Source organism: Lepisosteus oculatus, chromosome 14, assembly GCF_040954835.1.
Source record: "Lepisosteus oculatus isolate fLepOcu1 chromosome 14, fLepOcu1.hap2, whole genome shotgun sequence".
Taxonomy (NCBI): Eukaryota; Metazoa; Chordata; class Actinopteri; order Semionotiformes; family Lepisosteidae; genus Lepisosteus; species Lepisosteus oculatus.
Window position 1 is genome coordinate 9,760,276 of NC_090709.1, and position 21,722 is coordinate 9,781,997.

Genomic DNA, 21,722 nt, shown 5'->3' on the forward strand with positions numbered 1-21,722 from the left:
TTAATGTTGAGTGTGTCCCATCCACTGGGTTGAGCAGTACAGGATCTTGAGTTTTGTAGGCTGGGTTCCTTGCTTCAGAAATCCAGGAGGATCCCTTGTCATGGGGGACGGAGCTCAATATCAACCAAAGGCACCGAAGAGAGAACAGTGGCAGGCATGGTGTGGAGAAAAAAAAAGGGTTAGACACAGAAAAAACAATTGCAACGTGGTTGTCTACTTACCCACTTGATATCTATGTTTCTGCACCTCCTAAAGAATTAGATCACTTGGGATAAAGAAGACTACAGAGACGATGTAGAAGACTACAGCATTGTTAAATATGCTTGTAGGTATGGGGCATCCTTAAAAAGGTCTGACATATATTTCCACAATTTAGGGGCTGTGTGCCTAAATGCTCTGCTACGTGCTTGCTATTGTTAACATAATCTGTTCATTGATCTAGACAGCATCCTACAACTACCTTAACCTTACTGTAAGAAAAGTATCACTTTGGTGTCTAGGCTGTTCTTTTTCATGAGTCTCCACTCCTGGAGATGTACATGGTACGATATTGAAAGCCAGTGGGGTTCGGACTTCGATGATGCAATTGTGTTTTATTGTTCCGGTTAGAATCCTTTTAGCACTGTGCCCTGTCTGAAGGTAGATAGAGTACTGTTTTGGAAACCTAATAAAAAGGAATCACCCTAGATACACTTCTATTTGATAGAAGCCATTTTTCTTTGATCTTTCTCACAACGGAGTGGAATTTCTTGATTAATCTATCTTACTAGGATGGATACAATTTTATCTGGAAATCTTTCACATAAATCATGTCATGGTGACATAGTGTCGTTTTACATTTCTTTGCACTACTACAGTGATGTTAACAGTGTGTAGTGATCATATTTAAAAGGGACTGTGTTGTGTCATGATTAACTTTTTTACTGTTTTCATACAGACTTTGTTTGGTTTCTGGCAATAGATAACAAATGGTTTCTAGTGATTTTGTGTTCTAGTGTTTTTCATTATTGTTTGGCAAAGTGTACGAAAGTTTACTCTTACCCAAGATAAAATTTTTGGGGGGATATTGAAACTTGTACTTACGTGTCTTTTGGAGGTGAATTCTGCTGAGAACACGTTGACAGTCTTCTTGAGTTTCCAGCATGTCTTTTATGTAATGCTCGGGAGTAGGGGGTGGATGCTCACTCATCAACAGTGCCTGAAATATAAAACCGTAAGAAGGGTTACGAACTGCAAAGGATCCAAGGAGTATAAATGGGTCACAAATCAAGATCTAGGTATTTGCACAATTTGCCAGATCTCTCTTAATCAAACTCCTTTTTTCTTACTTTGTGTTTTTACAGCAAGACGTTATATTGTTTCTGTGCTAAATGGCAAGCTCTTTTAGGTGTTCATGGTTGTGTCTTTGTTTCTATACTATTGGAAAGAAACCTAGTAAGTGATTTGATGCATCCATGTCTAATCATTAATCTGACACAGTAATTCTATCTTTGAGATGCCTGTGTCATGTAATAAATTGCACAGATTATCAGTAATCTTTTATGTGTGCCTTCTTTGGTGTGTTTTTTGAAAAGTTATCTCTAATTTATAGAACCATTAATGCCAGAAGACAAGCCTGCAATCCAAACTTCTTAACAATAACAAACAATTATAACGTCCACTGAAATATGTCATCCTACTGTATGTTTCTGCTGAATCTAAAACTACATGTCCTGCTTAAAAAACCCTTTCATAGTGATAGTTTGCATGCAGAGCATACTCACCAAACTGGGGTTGGCAAAATGTACATATCCATGTTACTTCATTCTTTGCGCTTTCATACTCTTCTTTTGAGATGCACAATTCATGGAACCAGTTTTCACAACTGTCACACTGAATCTACACGGACAGTAAACCTTATATCAGTTCAGCTATCACCTTTTCACTGGCATGTTTTGTTATTATGTGCTTACATTACACATACAGATAGAGATGATGTTCACTTACCCAGTTTGTCTGCCGCACTGGTGTTTCTCCACACATCAGGCACATGTCCTGGAGAGGAGCTATAATAAACATGCCAAATAGACTGATTTTTCCAATGTTATCTACAGATCATTGTTGCATAATTGAAGACAGTTTGATAGAGACCTTTTCGTATGCACTTTCCTGATTAGGTGTTCTACTGCTTCTTAAACCGCACATTGTCATGTCTCAGAATACTCCTGTCAACACCTGTTACCCTTTTTTGCGTCAGCGTGTGTTGCTATGATTTTAAGGGGGCACATGATAACACAGCTATCATGTTTCAGTTTGCTTTGCTTCACTATGGGCAATTTAGACCCACACTTTTCCCAGACAATGGTTGTGTCAACCACGACGAAGGCCAAAGTGTCATTGAATTTTAACTGTGTGAAATGTGATTTAATTAACTTTTCATCACTGTGTTATATAGTACAAAAAGAATACCCAAATGACTTCTGCATATAAATAAATTGAGAATCTTTTTCATCCAGACTTGTTACAGAGAGAGAACATGCTTCAGGAAAATAATATACACCAAGAAAAGTAGGCAATGAGGATCAAATGGTACAATACCTGAAGCCTCAAGAATTCTGATTGACAGGTCTTCCCGCAACTTTCTCATTTCTTTGGCACTGCTGTTTATTTCGATATATGTTGGAATATCCGGGAAATTGTTAATGATGTCTGCGCCCATCTAACAGACAAAAGTTTGTCGCAATTATTTCCCTAAAAATCTCTCATACAATAGTTTTAAGTCCAAAATTTCGGCGTGGAAAGGTTATGCTGACCTGCATCACAAAGACCCCACAGCTTGAGGCATCTGCTTGCCTGGTGTGACCAATCACGCTTGGGTCCCAGTTGATATTCAACCAGTCTTCTTTTCCTAGGACATTCCTGCGCATCTTAAAAAAGTCCCTGTGAATCAAAACAATAGGTTATTGATAAATGAGGAAATATTTGTCATGCTGAACTTGAACCTGAAATGTATGTGTGCCCCTGCAGAATTTCACCACGAAACTAATGCTTGATTTCTTACCTGAACCTTTTTGCCGCTGCAGTGGAGTCTCCCATCTCATCACTCCCCATAGGGTCGACCACAAAGACTTTCTGGGATGGAGCATACAGATACTGCAAGAAACAAAGGGCCCATCATCAGACATGAAGTTGCATTTAATGTGGGGCCAGACACACAGGCAGTTTCAGGAGTTTTATGTTGTTTAAACAAAGGTTTTTAATATTTGAATATTTTATATATATAATATTTATATTTATATATTATTTAACATTTAATATTTTGCAAACCTCGGCAAAGACAGTCAGGAAATGACCTAACAGTACTTTTTTTCCTACATGACATTTTGACTTGTTTGGTTGTCTGTATATTACACAGCAGTATTCACAATAATAATTTAGGAAAAGTGCACTATCACCATTGCCTTGGACACTCACTATCAATGTCCACCTTTTTTAACAGGAGAGGAACACATACATTGTGACTTTGTAATTTTTTTAGATGCAACAAGGATAATCACTTGAACTGTAAAGGTTCCAGGTGTAATTATAAACCTATGCTGTTTTGGATTACCTGCACCACACTTACCAACAATTTCCAGTGGACACCAGTGTAAAAAAAGCTAATAATGGCTTCATAGTTTTCAAAGTTGACCTGTAATGAAAAGAATGACAAGATTAGTACAACAGGCTGCCTCACAGGGATGGTGTGCTACCTTTGAATTTTGATTTCTGAATATAAAGGTAGTTTCTTTAGGCAGCACCATGGGCACAGTTGTGACCTGTTTTGATTGCTTGTAGCTCTCCTTGTTTCTCTATTGATAAAACAATCATCAGTTAGTGAAAAACCATGTTTGCCCCTCACTAATGTAATCCATCAACATTTGTGTTTGATGTCCTTACCTTGGACAAACGTTGTCTAGCCATGCGCTCTCTATTCCCACTCATGATTACACCAGTTGTGTAGTGGTTCATTAGGAAAACCTTCTTCCCCAAGTCCATGGATTCTTTCGCTACTTGAAAGTAACACTCAATGGTCTTATGGAAAAAGCAAACACAATTGAAGAAGATGTGATTTCACGCACTCACACACATTTGATTACACAAAAGCTCCGAAACCTTAACAAATGCATGCAATCAAACACTTTCATCTTACCTCGCCTATGAGCCACTCATCTGGTTTCAGAGACACAAACTCCGAGTGTCTGAGAATATATGTGTCTGCACTGTGCATGGATGGCAAAACTGCAACCACTAATTCACTCGGATTGATGTTCCAAAGGGCGTGTACCTAAAAAAGATTTACCAAGCCAAAAGCATACACAAGAGATCACTGGACCTAACATAATGAAAATTGAGATTACACACCACAAGTATAACACAAGTATGTCAACAAGTATAACAAGTTAGAGAGAAACGACAAAGAACACCTACAGTAGTAGAAGATGACATTCATAAGCTCTGAAAAAGAAGTGAATGTCCACACAGAGAAATATTTGAAATACAAATCCTACCTTCTTTTTGAAATCTGTTTTCTCTTTTATAAGTTTTGAGATGGGGCGTGCATCACAGTGTGGTGTGATCACTTCAGCCATGCCCACGGCAGCTTGCTTGGGTGACACTTTCCTTTCTTCTTTGTGCTGCCATTCTTTATATTCTGTGGTTCCTGCTTTCCCCTGCTGTACTTGCAGGCCGTTGCTGTCATCTGGCGATTTTTCATTTGTTTCAATATTTCTATTGCTAACTTTTTTTTCCTGTGTTCTCATTTTTTTGGGGATTGGAATTTTCTGTGGTGCGCTGTAGAATTTATTTTTTGTTTCTTTGCCTACACCTGGTGCTCTCTTTGCCCATTGTTCCTGTGCATGTTCATGACGTGTCTTAGTGGTGATCAATGGAGCCGTCAAAACCTTTTTGGGGAGAGCATTTTGGATTATATGTTCTCTGTACCGGCCTTGGAGGGATTGTCTCATTATCGTAATAAACTCTGCTGGCCTCAGTTTCCTCCTGTGCTGAAGTATTGAATGCTTGACAATGCCAAACCAGGTCTCAACATGACAATTAGTGGCTCTTGTTTGTGCTACCTCTGACATTGATATGTCTTTTTTGCTGTCTGAAGCATATCTTGCCAGGTCACCCAACAAAATTCCACTCCACAGTGGAAATAGTGCCATGTATCTTTGCAACAGAAATCTTATTATGTCTTCACAGAAATAGGGGTTCACATTGTGTTGTGTCCCATAGTCATCATGTCCTTGAGCTGATATGCTGTCTTCATAAATACCTTTGAACTCCACAGCGAAAGGAGAGCGGCCCAGGCTGCCTCTCATTTTTGGGTACAGTACCTCATCTGTGTCTTTGACTTCTGCTTCCTTTTCCATCTGGTCTGGTGTGGTTGTTTGAGAAATGTAAGTTAAGGAGGCAGACACTAGATTGGACTTCATTTGTGAACCTCCTGCTTGAGAGTACAATACACATGTGTTTGAAAACATTTCTGGCGACACTCAAAGTTGTGCTGTTTTGCAGGATGGCAAAGGAAAATGTTGCAAAGTCTCGCAGTCCTTTGTCTGTTGTTTTTTTACTAATTGCTTGAGAGACAGCCTTTATGACATGGGCAGAGCAAAGGTGCAGAACAGTGAACATCTGAAGTTCTGTGTACTTAAGTTTGCCTTGGCAGACTTTCATTGCACGATTTAAGTATGCATGGATGGTGTCCCCATTGAAGGCAAAAAGAACACTGTGAATCAGGGCCCAGCTGTAGTCAGTTTCTACATGCTGCACTCTCTTGGTAGTACATGTTGAGATGTCAAACATGAATTTCCGTAGCCAACGTTCTATACTGACAATGGTGTGGTCAGTTGTCAACATTTCAGACACTGGTAATGGAGGCTTTCTTTTTCCACCTCCAGGTAACGTAAGACTGTAGTACAAAATTCTTTTGTTCTCCGATGGAATTTTTCTGACTACCCCTCCTGTTGCATCCAGGTAAAGGCTGACTTTCTCCTTCATCTTTAGATGGGCAATAAGAATTCGCATACTCTGTTCTGTGTAAAGATAGGCAGCAAATGTGTCTAACTGCAAAATCTGTATATATCCTGGGAAATGGACAATGTCGAAGTCGCATGCTTTCATATATTTTTGTGCCATATGTAATTCAAACACTGGATCATAGTGAATGCGTTTACTGTTCCTGAACTCTGATGAAATGACTTTCAGGACATTCTGTGTTAGTGGTTTAGATAAATTGCCTGCTGCAATTTCAGCAAGCGGTGTTCTGCTCAGGTTCCTGTAGTACACATTGCTGATTCCTTTTGTGAGGGCACGGGCAATCTTTCGACGATAAGGCTGACGTGCTTGTCGAAATTTTGTTTCCCTTTTACTGTGCTGTATTTGCCCTGCTCGTACAACATCAATTGTGATGTCATCATTGCCCATTGGTTTGTGTCTTGTTGTCATAATGTATTTTACATTGCAGGACCTGAAGGTACAGACTGCTTTTATCATCAGAAAGTTTTTTTTTTTCTGCTGTTCTCTTTCCTGATGTATTGGTATTTGAAGGCTATTGGGCAACAAGGATTTATCTTCCTGAACTCGTTATATAAGATCTGGGTCCATGGTCGTCTTAGTTTAGATGTACCTTTTAGAGGTGCTATTTTTCTCCATTGTTCAGCCTTTAAACATACTTGGAAAGTTTTAGGCACAGACATAATCTTTCTTAATCCCCTTTTATCCTGAGGTGATGTCCCAGATGAGCTTGCCCCCTGGGAATATTCACTGTGCTCTTCAGGCTTTTTTTCTGATTCTACACAGATTTTTTCTCCCTCTAACATGTCACCACTGTCTGTGCTGCCGTGTGCTGCCCATGCATCTTCTGTATCTTCTGATGAACTTCTGAGCTCTGTGTTGCCTTCCAAACTATGTCCCTCACTTTGACTTGAAATATTGACTATAGATTGTGTACTGTCATCTGGTTTGGAATCCCTACCAATACTCTCCTCTTTCTGCGCCCTAAGCACTTTGGTTCTTAGTTGTTTTCTATCTTCATGCCAAATCACTGATAACCATTTCTTGTTGCTGGGGCATTCCTCTCCAAGGAGTCTGTTTGACAGTGTTGACCACATACTGTCATTCCACCTAATTTTTTTTTCGAGTTTAGAAAACTTCAGAAATTCGTTGATCACATTCCCTACTCCACCAGCCCTTGACCACAGGTCTGGCCTTCTACTCCTCTGTCCTCCTTTAACATGTGACATTGCCAGCAATCTGAAAAATAGAGAACATATCTGAATGGACTGGAAACATAATTGAAATTCAATGCCCAATGGATGTTAATAGTGTAGGAGCGCAACAGATGTACAAGTCCATTAAATGGTTTTAGTTCTGTGTTTAATTTTACGGGCCCTATATTTTGATATAGCATCAATCACAAAACAGCATTCTGTCACTGTCACAACCACCAGCTAGCGGAGAATAACTCACAAAAGAACTAACCACTACCAGCAGCGGGTTAATTATAACAAGCACCGCCGCACGTGTTAATCCATCAGCACACACTCTACTGTGCGGCAAGCAGCACAATTTTAACCATCCAAACCCTCGGTATTGAGTCTTCTCTTTGAGAGCTCTACCTCGCGTTTACTCTAAATCTCGCTTACTGGTTACTGATCTCCCTTTTGCCTCTCGACCTTGGGCCTTGCCTTCTGTTTCGGATTGTTTGCTTCTCTCTGTACTTCCTGGATTTTGATCTACCTTTCGCCGATCGACTATGATCTTGCCTGACGTTTCGGATTGTTCTCTTGTCTCAATAACTACTTGCTCCTGCGTCTGCACAGGATCTGCATACCTTTTCACTGAGGATTCCTGGCAGCCACCACATAAAAAAAAAACTAGAAAAGAAGTATGTGTTTCTTTTAAAAAAATGTTTTTAAAGAAGTCAACATATCTGGGTTGTGTTTGCAAGATTTTTAAAAATTGCAAAGTTTTTGTGGGTATGATTGTAAAAAATCAAATCATAACTGAAGAAGGCTCCATGGTCAAAACATTGTGTTTTCTTTCTTCTCTTTTCAGCATGGAATAAATCTGATTACTGTATTGACCATATACATTTTCTTGCATTAGGACTTCATATTCTGCATACCTCAGCTTGCTCTCCATGAGACACACAGACAGGGAGAAAAGCTGGGAGTCAGAGCACAGGGTCTGCCATTGTACAGCACCCCTGGAGCAGCTGGGATTAAAGGCCTTACTCAGGGGCTCAACAGAGTAGGATTCCTCTGTCAACCATGGGATGTGAACCAGCAACCTTCCAGCCACCGGTGCAGATCCTGAGCCACAGAGCCACTCCTCCGCCTATTGTGCCAATTCTTTAAAATTTGTCCAAAAAGATGCAATTTTGAAAAAAAAAAAACTCTTGTAAATAACATCAGTGATTATTGAAAAGTACATAGAAAAAAAGAGACAAGTTAATAAACTTGGAATGACTACTTACAGCTCTGGAAAGATCGAAGATAGTGTTTCAGGTTGTTGTCCTTTAATTGATCCTCAACCAAAACAGAAATCCTCAACAGTCGAACAAGTCCATGTGATGAAAACCCTTATGCTCTTTAAATGGTTTTTAATGGATTGTGCATCTGTACTTAATTTTTTTCCACTCATAAGCTTTTGGATGAGAGATTCTGACCACTGTATAAGATCAGAAGCAACAGAAAAAACAGGCCTCTTTTCTGCTTATTTAACACACTCCTAATGCAAACAACACATTATGAATACAATGGAAAGGTTGCACCCAATGGGATCAAGCAGCTTAAAACATATGTTCTGGGGACAGGAAAGTTGTTATAGAGATAAATGGTATTCATGAAACAAATTATGTAGCAAAAAACTTTGCCAAAAGTCACAACCCATTTAACATATGTCTGACAGGTTAAATGAGTTTGATATCTCTTAGGTTTGAAATGCACTCCAACAGCTGTATGATGCAAGCTCAAGAGTCAAAAGAACAGTAGTGAACTACAGTTCTTACAATTATAACAAGCAGCCGTGTGCTCTTGTGAATGATCTACATCATACACCCTTACAGACTTGGAAGTTTGCACAGTTTGTAGTCTTTCTAATTCAAAATTGGTTAAGTGTGAAATAGACGGAATGGTTTAAATAACCAGACAAAACAAATAGTAACAAACATTCCTTACCTTGGTCTTACATGGCACAGTTTGTTTATTTCAGGCTTTACTTTTTACTTTTAAATCCCTTCTAAACGAAACATGTCCCATAACTCCCTATGTACAGGGTGAGGCCTATTTATAATTTAACTTAATCTTTAAGTTGTTAATTCCTTACAGGAGCAAGCAGCTTGGAGCATGCGTTCTCAGCACTCCACGTGCCACATAGAGAAAGGAAAACTTTTTAATGGTGTTCATGTACATTACAGCTACATGAGTTAAGCTTTTGAAGGCTGATTTGTAGAGAGGTAAAAACAAATTAAACTGGTTCATGACAGTTCAAGAGAAAATTTTTATATTAAACTCTCTCTCAGATATCAGAGTATGCCAGTTTGACTGCTGTAAAAGTATTAAAAAAATAACAATACCTCTTGGTTATATTATATTGCGAAACCCAAGTGTAACTAATATTTAACAAGTAATAGTTTAATTCCATGCTGAAAAGAGAAGAAAGAAAACAAAGTTTCGGCCATGGAGCCTTCTTCAACTGTAACCCTTGAAGAAGGCTCCACAGCCAAAATGTTGTGTTTTCTTTCTTCTCTTTTCAGCATGGAATTAAACTATTACTTGATCCTTTGCAGCCTACACCTGCTGACACAGCTAGCCATCTGAACTAATATTCAACAGGTTCCACTCACATAGAGATTCAAAAATGCTTTATTATCATGACTGTTAAATCACAGAGTTGCCAAGGCCAATACAACATCCAAAAACATCCACAAAGAAAATACAACATAAGCAGATATTCTGCTACAGATTATTGTCTATGTGGCATTCTAGTTTGTGTTATGTTTGTGTACTCCTGTGGTTTTATAAGTGATTTTTCTAGTTTTTTTCTGTGCTGTGGTAGATTTAGAAGTGTGTTATTTTTGTTGTGCTATACTTCCTCCTCTGTATGCAATTGCATTTGACCTCAAGTACAGGCAGCAAAGCTATTATCAAACTTTGGTTTTGATCTTAACATCATCAGAGGGGTTACTGATTTCTGAACAGACTTAGAGTGTGAAAGTCAACAATGTATTATCCAACAACAGGTATTGTTTTACTGGTTCCCCCAAGGATGCATATTGTCTCCGTTACTCTTTGTCCTGTAAGCAAACACCCTCAAGAGCTCTCACCACTCCAGACACTTAATAAAATTTGCAGACGACTCTGTCATTGTTTGTCTGCTGCAAGTAAATGAGTGTAGCTATGGACATGTCAGATGAGTATGATAGGAGGTGTGAAGAAAACTTCCTGAAGACAAATGTGTCCAACATCAAAGAAATGATAACAGGTTTCTGGAAAAAACCCATACCCCCACCCAAACCTAAAGGGGGAGAGAATTAGCTGAGGTGGTAGGAAAAAAAATTAGTAGTTGTGAAATGTTCTGAACCCTAAGTGAAATTTCAAAACAACTTAAAAAAACAGGTCCAATGTGGACATGATCCTCACAAAAGGACAAAATTGTCTTTATTATAAAGGCAACTTAAGCATTGTAATGTTAATGATTCATTGTTGATCTTCTCCTATCGGTCCTTCCTCAATTTGTTTTAATTTTCACTCTGATGTGTGGTTTGGAAATTTCAAGAACCAACTGGGTTGTCTTGTGAAATTATGTCCGTCTATTGTTCACTTGTTCTGCGTACAGCAAAATACATCTGTAACGAATCTTCACACCCCTTGTCTAACTAGTTCCAAGTTCCAACCAACTACAAAACCAATAGATTAAAATTCTGATTCATAGCTGCAGCCATTTCCTTACTTCATACTTGATTTCTGGGCTATTTTTTATATGCATGTTATTGGTAATTTATGTATGTTATTGTTATTGTAGACAGTAGTTAGTACATCACATTCAAACACTTTAAAAAACAACCTTAGGCCTTCAAGGCTTGAAAATATAGAGCTCTAAAATATTGGAATTATTTGAAGACAATATCAGGAGTGCAAGTGGCAGGAAAGAGATGAGCACAACATGTATTCTTATATTATTTAGTATGTTGTTTAAGAATAAAATAAACTGTGGGAAGACTGCAATAACAGCAATAGTACAATAAAAGATGAGAATAACAGTGGAAAAAAAATTACAGGATTACTAAAAAATAAGGAACTTAAAATGCAATCCAACATCAGACAATACTGATAACAGGGAAGAAAGTGCAAGAGACTCAACAGCTGAGGAGAAGGGGAAAATATCACATTGAGATAAATAAGGAAAAATGGGTCACAGGAAAAAATTAAATCAAAGAGCAAAAGGGAAAAACATGGAAAAGCCAGCAGAAATTCTAGCACCAGCACAAAAATAAGGGGACAAAACAGAAAGAATACAAAACAACTGAACAAAGGAACAAGACATGGAAGAAAAGAAAGCCCATGCATTCATGAACCTACACCAAAGAAAAGATAAAAATAGCTTATCTCCACAAAGAGTTAAAACCCATCGTAACCATAAATACTGTAGGGAAAAAAAGTCCCTAGAAAAGCTGTGTCCTGTTTTCTCTGGTTATCTCACCTTTTGGAAAGGGTGATTGTATGCAAAACATTAATGCTAAAACCTGTTAACATATACTGTATCTACCTTCCTGCCTGGGCAGATGGCAGATCCACCACATTCACTTCTGTCAGACCTACCCTTGTAATCCATTACCATGAAAAACTCAAATCAGCCCAGGTCTGGAAACAATGCAAAAGGAGACATACTGTATGGAGAGAGGACCCAGAATCCCCCCTGTAGTAGACTGCTACTGGGCAAGGGGTAAAAAAAATAGAAAACCAACCTATTCCTTTTTTAAAAAAACCCTAGAAGCAGGCACACAGGCGAGCTCAATTTCTAACAACACATAAGCAAAAGAGGCATCTATAAGGGCAGGTGACTGGAGATCTCAATAAGAGTCAACACAAACACAAATGATACAAAAACCAACACAGTCTTCCTAAAATAATTTATGTAAGTATTTTCAAACCGCTTATACTTTCTGAGTACGCTAAAAAAAATCAGTTGTGGACTGTACCTCTTACCCCACATTGAAAGTTTGTATATTTGTTATTTGTTCAAAATAGAGCCTATTGCTTTTTAGAAATCAAAGACACAGGTCACTATTTTTCTGTTCATTTAAAGTGTGTGTTGAGTGCGTATGTGGTCAGATATGTGCCAGCTTCATATGAAGTCGATCTGACTTCTATTCAGGACACTGTATTTGGCAAGCTGCCAGTAATAGGGTATTGAAGATACTGGTGAATAGCTAGCCCAGGTTACTGTTCACACAAATGCTCCGGCAGTTGTTAGGGTCAGGTGATCAGTCCTGGATTCCAGGCCAAAGGAAAACATCCGTACTTCAGGATGGGGTTGAGTATTTTAAACTAGGCTCATCACTAGGCTCATGCAGTTATGTCACATGATGTGGCTGTTTACCCTGTCTACGCCACTGGCCTTTTGTAGTTTAAGGGTATGGAGTTAGTATACTTGCTCCAGCTTTGTGTTTGGGAAATCCAAGGGATATTGGTTGTTTTTTATAGACAATTCAACAATGTTCTGTTTTTAAGACTTTGTACCATACACCGATCCGCCCCGGAGACCCAAGTGATTCTGGTTTAGGTAAGCCAAGGGACAATGATCTTCACGTTACCAGGGGGACAGTGGGTGGACAAGTCTCCCCTAAACAATGTATCTTGTCAGATTATGATGTCAGTCCGTTTAATAATGTTGTTGAACTCCCTTCAGCCAAAATACAGAGGAGCCCAGGCCCAGAATGTTACACATACTGACAGAAAGTGATCTCATTATGTGTGTCATGATGGTGCTGTCTGGCTGTCCTGCTGGTCTGGATGAGGGGTGCGTAGTGTGGTGCAGGTACTTGTCCCATCCTGCTCTTGGTCCAGGTTGGAGGGTTGCACCGATTCTGAGTCTTGTTAGCTGGTATGGATTGGTTTGGGGGTGTTGATACCAGAGTGGTCCAAGAGGGGGGTGCAGATGTCTCGGGGGCATTCTTGTTTTTCTATGACTTCACGTTGATTCTGTTGGTTCTGAGTGTCTTGGTTACATACGCTTGTGTGTATAGATGAAAAAGCTATTGAAGAGCACCTCATTCATCTCAGTGGAAGTTCCCATGTTCAAAAAATCCTAAAAAGAGAATTAAAGTTTCACACAACAAAGCATGACTGTGAAAGGTCAGGAGGCCTGACACTTGCACAAATGCACAACACTTGATTACAGTCAAAAAATCATGAAGCCATGAAGACGACCCACCTGTCCCAGTGTATTACCTGTAGTGTAATCTTCAGAAAATCATAAAAAATTAAAGAAAGGGGCCACAGCTACAGTAAGGTTGTATGAGGTTTGGGGGCCTGTCTGGTGTGTAAAACACTTGGTTTCAGCAGAGTGGGTGCTGTATTTGAAATGCTATTGAGCCATGAAGACGACCCACCCGTCCCAGTGTATTACCTGTAGTGTAATCTTCAGATAATCATAAAAAATTAAAGAAAGGGGCCACAGCTACAGTAAGGTTGTATGAGGTTTGGGGGCCTGTCTGGTGTGTAAAACACTTGGTTTCAGCAGAGTGGGTGCTGTATTTGAAATGCTATTGAGCCATGAAGACGACCCACCCGTCCCAGTGTATTACCTGTAGTGTAATCTTCAGAAAATCATAAAAAATTAAAGAAAGGGGCCACAGCTACAGTAAGGTTGTATGAGGTTTGGGGGCCTGTCTGGTGTGTAAAACACTTGGTTTCAGCAGAGTGGGTGCTGTATTTGAAATGCTATTGAGCCATGAAGACGACCCACCCGTCCCAGTGTATTACCTGTAGTGTAATCTTCAGATAATCATAAAAAATTAAAGAAAGGGGCCACAGCTACAGTAAGGTTGTATGAGGTTTGGGGGCCTGTCTGGTGTGTAAAACACTTGGTTTCAGCAGAGTGGGTGCTGTATTTGAAATGCTATTGAGCCATGAAGACGACCCACCCGTCCCAGTGTATTACCTGTAGTGTAATCTTCAGAAAATCATAAAAAATTAAAGAAAGGGGCCACAGCTACAGTAAGGTTGTATGAGGTTTGGGGGCCTGTCTGGTGTGTAAAACACTTGGTTTCAGCAGAGTGGGTGCTGTATTTGAAATGCTATTGAGCCATGAAGACGACCCACCCGTCCCAGTGTATTACCTGTAGTGTAATCTTCAGAAAATCATAAAAAATTAAAGAAAGGGGCCACAGCTACAGTAAGGTTGTATGAGGTTTGGGGGCCTGTCTGGTGTGTAAAACACTTGGTTTCAGCAGAGTGGGTGCTGTATTTGAAATGCTATTGAGCCATGAAGACGACCCACCTGTCCCAGTGTATTACCTGTAGTGTTATCTTCAGAAACTCATTACAAAATAAAGACAGGGGCCACAGCCACAGTAAGGTTGTATGAGGTTCGGGGGCCTGTCTGGTGTGTAAAACACTTGGTTTCAGCAGAGTGGGTGCTGTATTTGAAATGCTATTGAGCCATGAAGACGACCCACCTGTCCCAGTGTATTACCTGTAGTGTTATCTTCAGAAACTCATTACAAAATAAAGACAGGGGCCACAGCTACAGTAAGGTTGTACGAGGTCCGGGGGCCTGTCTGGTGTGTAAAACACTTGGTTTCAGCAGAGTGGGTGCTGTATTTGAAATGCTATTGAGCCATGAAGACGACCCACCCGTCCCAGTGTATTACCTGTAGTGTAATCTTCAGAAAATCATAAAAAATTAAAGAAAGGGGCCACAGCTACAGTAAGGTTGTATGAGGTTTGGGGGCCTGTCTGGTGTGTAAAACACTTGGTTTCAGCAGAGTGGGTGCTGTATTTGAAATGCTATTGAGCCATGAAGACGACCCACCTGTCCCAGTGTATTACCTGTAGTGTTATCTTCAGAAACTCATTACAAAATAAAGACAGGGGCCACAGCTACAGTAAGGTTGTACGAGGTCCGGGGGCCTGTCTGGTGTGTAAAACACTTGGTTTCAGCAGAGTGGGTGCTGTATTTGAAATGCTATTGAGCCATGAAGACGACCCACCCGTCCCAGTGTATTACCTGTAGTGTAATCTTCAGAAAATCATAAAAAATTAAAGAAAGGGGCCACAGCTACAGTAAGGTTGTATGAGGTTTGGGGGCCTGTCTGGTGTGTAAAACACTTGGTTTCAGCAGAGTGGGTGCTGTATTTGAAATGCTATTGAGCCATGAAGACGACCCACCTGTCCCAGTGTATTACCTGTAGTGTTATCTTCAGAAACTCATTACAAAATAAAGACAGGGGCCACAGCTACAGTAAGGTTGTATGAGGTTCGGGGGCCTGTCTGGTGTGTAAAACACTTGGTTTCAGCAGAGTGGGTGCTGTATTTGAAATGCTATTGAGCCATGAAGACGACCCACCTGTCCCAGTGTATTACCTGTAGTGTAATCTTCAGAAAATCATAAAAAATTAAAGAAAGGGGCCACAGCTACAGTAAGGTTGTATGAGGTTTGGGGGCCTGTCTGGTGTGTAAAACACTTGGTTTCAGCAGAGTGGGTGCTGTATTTGAAATGCTATTGAGCCATGAAGACAACCCACCCATCCCACCTGTAGTGTTATCTTCAGAAAATCATAAAAAAATAAAGGTTCCATAACCCAAAACAAAGCTGGGAATAGTCAGATGACCTGCTTAGTGTGCAAAACACTTACCTGCAGCATTGTGGGTGCTGTGGTTTAAATGCTATTGGTTTGTGAACAGAATACCCCTATCCCAGTGCATTGTGCCACATTAAATAAAAGCAAGAGAAAAAGAGATTCAGAACACAAAGCTGTGTCAGTGTTCTGTGTAAAAAGTCGGTATGAACATCATGGGAGCTGTTTTTAATAAGCTGCTGAGTAAAGAATATTTTTATCTTCCTGCTGTCAGTAGTATTGTGAATATAGTTGACCCTTACCTGAATGAAAACAGGACGTAAAGGAAGGGTTTCAGAAATCAAACAAAGCTTTATTCCCGTGCTTACAGTCTGGGTAATTGGAGACTGCGCTGTTCTGCTTCCTATGGTCATATACCGGTTTTTCGCACGAAGCCGTATTGAACAGTATTTCTCGCGTTGTGAACGTGTGCACACAGCGGTCCCCCGGGTTCCAGTTCGTGCGTAATTACGCATCGATGAAAAACCGGAGGTTTTAAAAAAGATAATTAGCTCACTGATAGTTTGATATAAAGGGTGTGGAAATATCCACAAGTCGTGGTCTTTAAAATGCATTTGGTTTGACAGCATTCTGTGCTTCCATCGCGAAGATATGGACAAAAGAATATGCGTGCTTGGTCAAAAAAATGTCATAAAAACGACAAAGTAAAGGCTGAGAAAGCATCCACAATGTATTTTATACACAAAACAAGCATTCTCGCAACTCTAAGAGGTTTCGTGAAAGCGCTACAGGCGTGCCAAAATCGTTTTCGAACTTCGAGCTAACTTTACCCCGGTCAGCAGCAGCTCTCCACAGCGATCCTCTATAGCACCCTTTCTCCCGCAGCTCCGTCCTCATTGGAAGGAAGCAAGAGTGAAAGGCTGAAGTGAAATAGAGCGGGGACGAAGGCAGTGAAGAGAGAGAACGTGGGAAGAAGAGAAAAACGCAAGGGGAAAAAAGCAGCGTCGTAAAAGAGGTGACGGAGCTGTCCTCTCAATTAGAGGGGTGCCAGCGAGCCTTGCTCTCACTTACGGCCACACCCCCTTGAGCACGCCTGAACTCGTCTGATCTCGGAAGCTAAACAGGGATGGGCCTGGTTAGTACTTGGATGGGAGACTGACTGGGAATACCAGGTGCTGTAAGCTTTTAAGCGCAGGAGGCGCCCTATCCCCGCTCGCTCGCTCATTCCCCTGTTCACACGTGCAGTGCGGCTTGCCCGTCTGTTTATTTGTCAGCTTTGGCGAGACACGGGTGCTCGTGTATTAGCGTGAGCGTTTTTTATTCTGATCATGAACAGTTTAACAAGTCCGCAAAGGATCGAGGAAAGGTTTATCGCCAGCTGAAAAGAGACACAGCGCTTCGGCTGTGGAGACTTGTTCGGCTGGCGTTCGGAGAGTCGCGTTTTTCAGAATTGTATTGAGATCGTTTTCCACAGAGCTCAGATGTCAAAGCACAGCAGCAGCTCTCCACAGCGATCCTCTATTGCGCCCTTTCTCCCGCAGCTCCGTCCTCATTGGAAGGAAGCAAGAGTGAAAGGCTGAAGTGAAATAGAGCGGGGACAAAGGCAGTGAAGAGAGAGAACGTGGGAAGAAGAGAAAAACGCAAGGGAAAAAAAGCAGCGTCGTAAAAGAGGTGACGGAGCTGTCCTCTCAATAAGAAGGGTGCCAGCGAGCCTTGCTCTCACTTATGGCCACACCCCCCTTGAGCACACCTGATCTCGTCTGATCTCGGAAGTTAAACAGGGATGGGCCTGGTTAGTACTTGGATGGGAGACCGCCTGGGAATACCAGGTGCTGTAAGCTTTTAAGCGCAGGAGGCGTCCTATCCCCGCTTGCTCATTCCCCTGTTCACACGTGCAGTGCGGCTTGTCCGTCTGTTTATTTGTCAGCTTTGGCGAGACACGGGTGCTCGTGTATTAGCGTGAGCGTTTTTTATTCTGATCATGAACAGTTTAACAAGTCCGCAAAGGATCGAGGAAAGGTTTATCGCCAGCTGAAAAGAGACACAGCGCTTCGGCTGTGGAGACTTGTTCGGCTGGCGTTCGGAGAGTCGCGTTTTTCAGAATTGTATTGAGATCGTTTTCCACAGAGCTCAGATGTCAAAGCACAGCAGCAGCTCTCCACAGCGATCCTCTATAGCGCCCTTTCTCCCGCAGCTCCGTCCTCATTGGAAGGAAGCAAGAGTGAAAGGCTGAAGTGAAGTAGAGCGGGGACGAAGGCAGTGAAGAGAGAGAACGTGGGAAGAAGAGAAAAACGCAAGGGAAAAAAAGCAGCGTCGTAAAAGAGGTGACGGAGCTGTCCTCTCAATAAGAAGGGTGCCAGCGAGCCTTGCTCTCGCTTACGGCCACACCCGCTTGAGCACGCCTGATCTCGTCTGATCTCGGAAGCTAAACAGGGATGGGCCTGGTTAGTACTTGGATGGGAGACCGCCTGGGAATACCAGGTGCTGTAAGCTTTTAAGCGCAGGAGGCGCCCTATCCCCGCTCGCTCGCTCATTCCCCTGTTCACACGTGCAGTGCGGCTTGTCCGTCTGTTTATTTGTCAGCTTTGGCGAGACACGGGTGCTTGTGTATTAGCGTGAGCGTTTTTTATTCTGATCAGGAACAGTTTTACAAGTCCGCAAAGGATCGAGGAAAGGTTTATCGCCAGCTGAAAAGAGACACAGCGCTTCGGCTGTGGAGACTTGTTCGGCTGGCGTTCGGAGAGTCGCGTTTTTCAGAATTGTATTGAGATCGTTTTCCACAGAGCTCAGATGTCAAAGCACAGCAGCAGCTCTCCACAGCGATCCTCTATAGCGCCCTTTCTCCCGCAGCTCCGTCCTCATTGGAAGGAAGCAAGAGTGAAAGGCTGAAGTGAAATAGAGCGGGGACGAAGGCAGTGAAGAGAGAGAACGTGGAAAGAAGAGAAAAACACAAGGGAAAAAAGCAGCGTCGTAAAAGAGGTGACGGAGCTGTCCTCTCAATAAGAAGGGTGCCAGCGAACCTGGGTCTCGCTTACGGCCACACCCCCTTGAGCACGCCTGATCTCGTCTGATCTCGGAAGCTAAACAGGGATGGGCCTGGTTAGTACTTGGATGGGAGACCGCCTGGGAATACCAGGTGCTGTAAGCTTTTAAGCGCAGGAGGCGCCCTATCCCCGCTCGCTCGCTCATTCCCCTGTTCACACGTGCAGTGCGGCTTGTCCGTCTGTTTATTTGTCAGCTTTGGCGAGACACGGGTGCTTGTGTATTAGCGTGAGCGTTTTTTATTCTGATCAGGAACAGTTTTACAAGTCCGCAAAGGATCGAGGAAAGGTTTATCGCCAGCTGAAAAGAGACACAGCGCTTCGGCTGTGGAGACTTGTTCGGCTGGCGTTCGGAGAGTCGCGTTTTTCAGAATTGTATTGAGATCGTTTTCCACAGAGCTCAGATGTCAAAGCACAACAGCAGCTCTCCACAGCGATCCTCTATAGCGCCCTTTCTCCCGCAGCTCCGTCCTCATTGGAAGGAAGCAAGAGTGAAAGGCTGAAGTGAAGTAGAGCGGGGACGAAGGCAGTGAAGAGAGAGAACTTGGGAAGAAGAGAAAAACGCAAGGGAAAAAAAGCAGCGTCGTAAAAGAGGTGACGGAGCTGTCCTCTCAATAAGAAGGGTGCCAGCGAGCCTTGCTCTCGCTTACGGCCACACCCGCTTGAGCACGCCTGATCTCGTCTGATCTCGGAAGCTAAACAGGGATGGGCCTGGTTAGTACTTGGATGGGAGACCGCCTGGGAATACCAGGTGCTGTAAGCTTTTAAGCGCAGGAGGCGCCCTATCCCCGCTCGCTCGCTCATTCCCCTGTTCACACGTGCAGTGCGGCTTGTCCGTCTGTTTATTTGTCAGCTTTGGCGAGACACGGGTGCTCGTGTATTAGCGTGAGCGTTTTTTATTCTGATCATGAACAGTTTTACAAGTCCGCAAAAGATCGAGGAAAGGTTTATCGCCAGCTGAAAAGAGACACAGCGCTTCGGCTGTGGAGACTTTATTAATAAGGCCCCTCAGTAGTTGAGATCTCTGTTATACCCATCTAGAAACATGCAATCAGCATGTTATTGCTGAAGCAATAGTCACAACATTATTCCACACCTGGGTGAGAGGCGGGTTATGATGACAGTCATGCTTTCTACACCTTATACTGAGCTCAGAAATGGACCAAGCGGACATCTCACGAGCAGATCCCTCCGCGTATAAGAAAGGCAACTTGTCTCAGCAAAAATACCACGGATTCACATCCAAAATATGATAAAAAGGCAAAAACCCCACACTTGGAATGCAAACGTACCCTAAAAAGGAAACACGGTTTTAAAACCAACTTGATTTTCCCCTGGAGAAACCTTTTTATGGACACACATCGCATCTATTACACATGTAGAACTAAATATAAAGATAAAACTTAATATAAGAAGTCATGACATATCACACATGACGAAGTCTGGTCCAGAATAAACAGTTTACACTGACCCACCTTTATTTACCCTGGTCACTCACTTCTATTAACTGTTTAACTGGGTAACAAATTAATATTTGTTTCAATTTGGGATCTACACCTGGGAGCCCTGAAATGTTGGCCAGAGGGGAGAAGCTGATATTCAGACGTGAGAATATATTAAAAAAAGGATCTGATGTTGTTTTTCACCTGTCTAATCAAAGCTTGTTCAAAAATTATCTGATTATAGGACACACGAGTTTATAATCATACTCATTCCACTTTTTAACCCCGTATATATGCACAATATGAAACGTATATACACTAAATCTCACGTGTGACTCCCATAATATACATTTCTTTACGAAAATTAGGAACACTTACTACAATTATCAACCCCCCATGACGAGGCAATATTTCATACCTTTGTTTCTTTGTGGGTTCAAAGTTCTGTCCTGTCGTTTCACACGTAATGTTTTGGTAGTTATCTCAATTTTCCTTTGCAATTATCTCCAAGATCATCATCAACTTTTTGTAAAACGCTATGCACAACTGATATTTAAAGAAAGTCCTGTACCAAAACGTCTTCGTAGGGAAAGACAACTTTTTTTCCTTACGTTAGTCGCTACACGGTTACTCAAAAAATCCATTCACCGCCTTTAAAAAAAAGTTTCGTTTTTTATTGTGGTTCACTGACATTTCTGTCACAATTCTGAGGGACCCCAAATAAAATTCACTTGCCGGTATAAAGACGCCGGCGAGGATAAGACAGGTATCGAGCCACCTGCGTATCTAGCGGACGTTTAAAATAAAAAAAATGGCGTGTAATGTTGCGAAGGGCTACTGTTTTTTTTTATAGTTTGTCGATTGTAAGGGACGTGGGCCGCGACAGAAATACTGGACGGGGTGGGAAAAGGTTTATTGATGGTTTATTGTACCGCAACGGTCACAATTGACTCACCAGCAAAGATGGCGCCGAGGCCACATCGACTCCCTCCCGCCCTGACTCGCACCGAAGCTCGAGCTGCGGAGCGCGACGCCAAACCGCCGGTCCACGGGCGCGGGCGCCGGACATAGACGTCATAAACCCTTCCGAGGCGCAGGAATTATAGATCACTGTAGTTTCTTCTGGACCCGGGTTAGGGACAGTGTGCCCTCCGTGAGAGTCTTCTGAGGAAGCCAGTGTCTCATGGGTGTCCAGGCTTGGTACCATCTGTCCATCACAGGACACACAGACACACACACTCACACACCCTGGACAGGACACCAGTCCATCACAGGACACACACACACTCACTCACACACCCTGGACAGGACACCAGTCCATCACAGGACACACACACACTCACACACCCTGGACAGGACACCAGTCACTCACAGGACACACACACACACTCACACACCCTGAACAGGACA

At 42.0% G+C, this 21,722-nt stretch overlaps 1 long non-coding RNA gene, 4 other non-coding genes and 1 pseudogene across 5 annotated transcripts; 5 read left to right on the forward strand and 1 right to left on the reverse strand.

Moving 5' to 3' along the window:
* Positions 1-833: 833 nt before the first annotated feature.
* On the reverse strand, positions 834-2,685 carry LOC138242898 (uncharacterized). Its single transcript, XR_011191772.1, has 4 exons — positions 2,578-2,685; positions 1,987-2,045; positions 1,764-1,878; positions 834-1,198 (listed from the first exon to the last, which is right to left on the reverse strand). It is a non-coding gene; the product is annotated as an uncharacterized lncRNA (long non-coding RNA).
* A 14,209-nt stretch (positions 2,686-16,894) lies between these two features.
* On the forward strand, positions 16,895-17,013 carry LOC138218554 (5S ribosomal RNA; annotated as a pseudogene).
* Positions 17,014-17,550: 537 nt separating this feature from the next.
* LOC138216936 (5S ribosomal RNA) lies at positions 17,551-17,670 on the forward strand. The gene has a single exon (XR_011180649.1). It is a non-coding gene; the product is annotated as a 5S ribosomal RNA (ribosomal RNA).
* A 533-nt stretch (positions 17,671-18,203) lies between these two features.
* LOC138217188 (5S ribosomal RNA) lies at positions 18,204-18,322 on the forward strand. Its single transcript, XR_011180900.1, has one exon. It is a non-coding gene; the product is annotated as a 5S ribosomal RNA (ribosomal RNA).
* A 536-nt stretch (positions 18,323-18,858) lies between these two features.
* Positions 18,859-18,977, forward strand: LOC138219123 (5S ribosomal RNA). Its single transcript, XR_011181574.1, has one exon. It is a non-coding gene; the product is annotated as a 5S ribosomal RNA (ribosomal RNA).
* A 537-nt stretch (positions 18,978-19,514) lies between these two features.
* On the forward strand, positions 19,515-19,633 carry LOC138217189 (5S ribosomal RNA). Its single transcript, XR_011180901.1, has one exon. It is a non-coding gene; the product is annotated as a 5S ribosomal RNA (ribosomal RNA).
* The last annotated feature ends 2,089 nt before the right edge of the window (positions 19,634-21,722 follow it).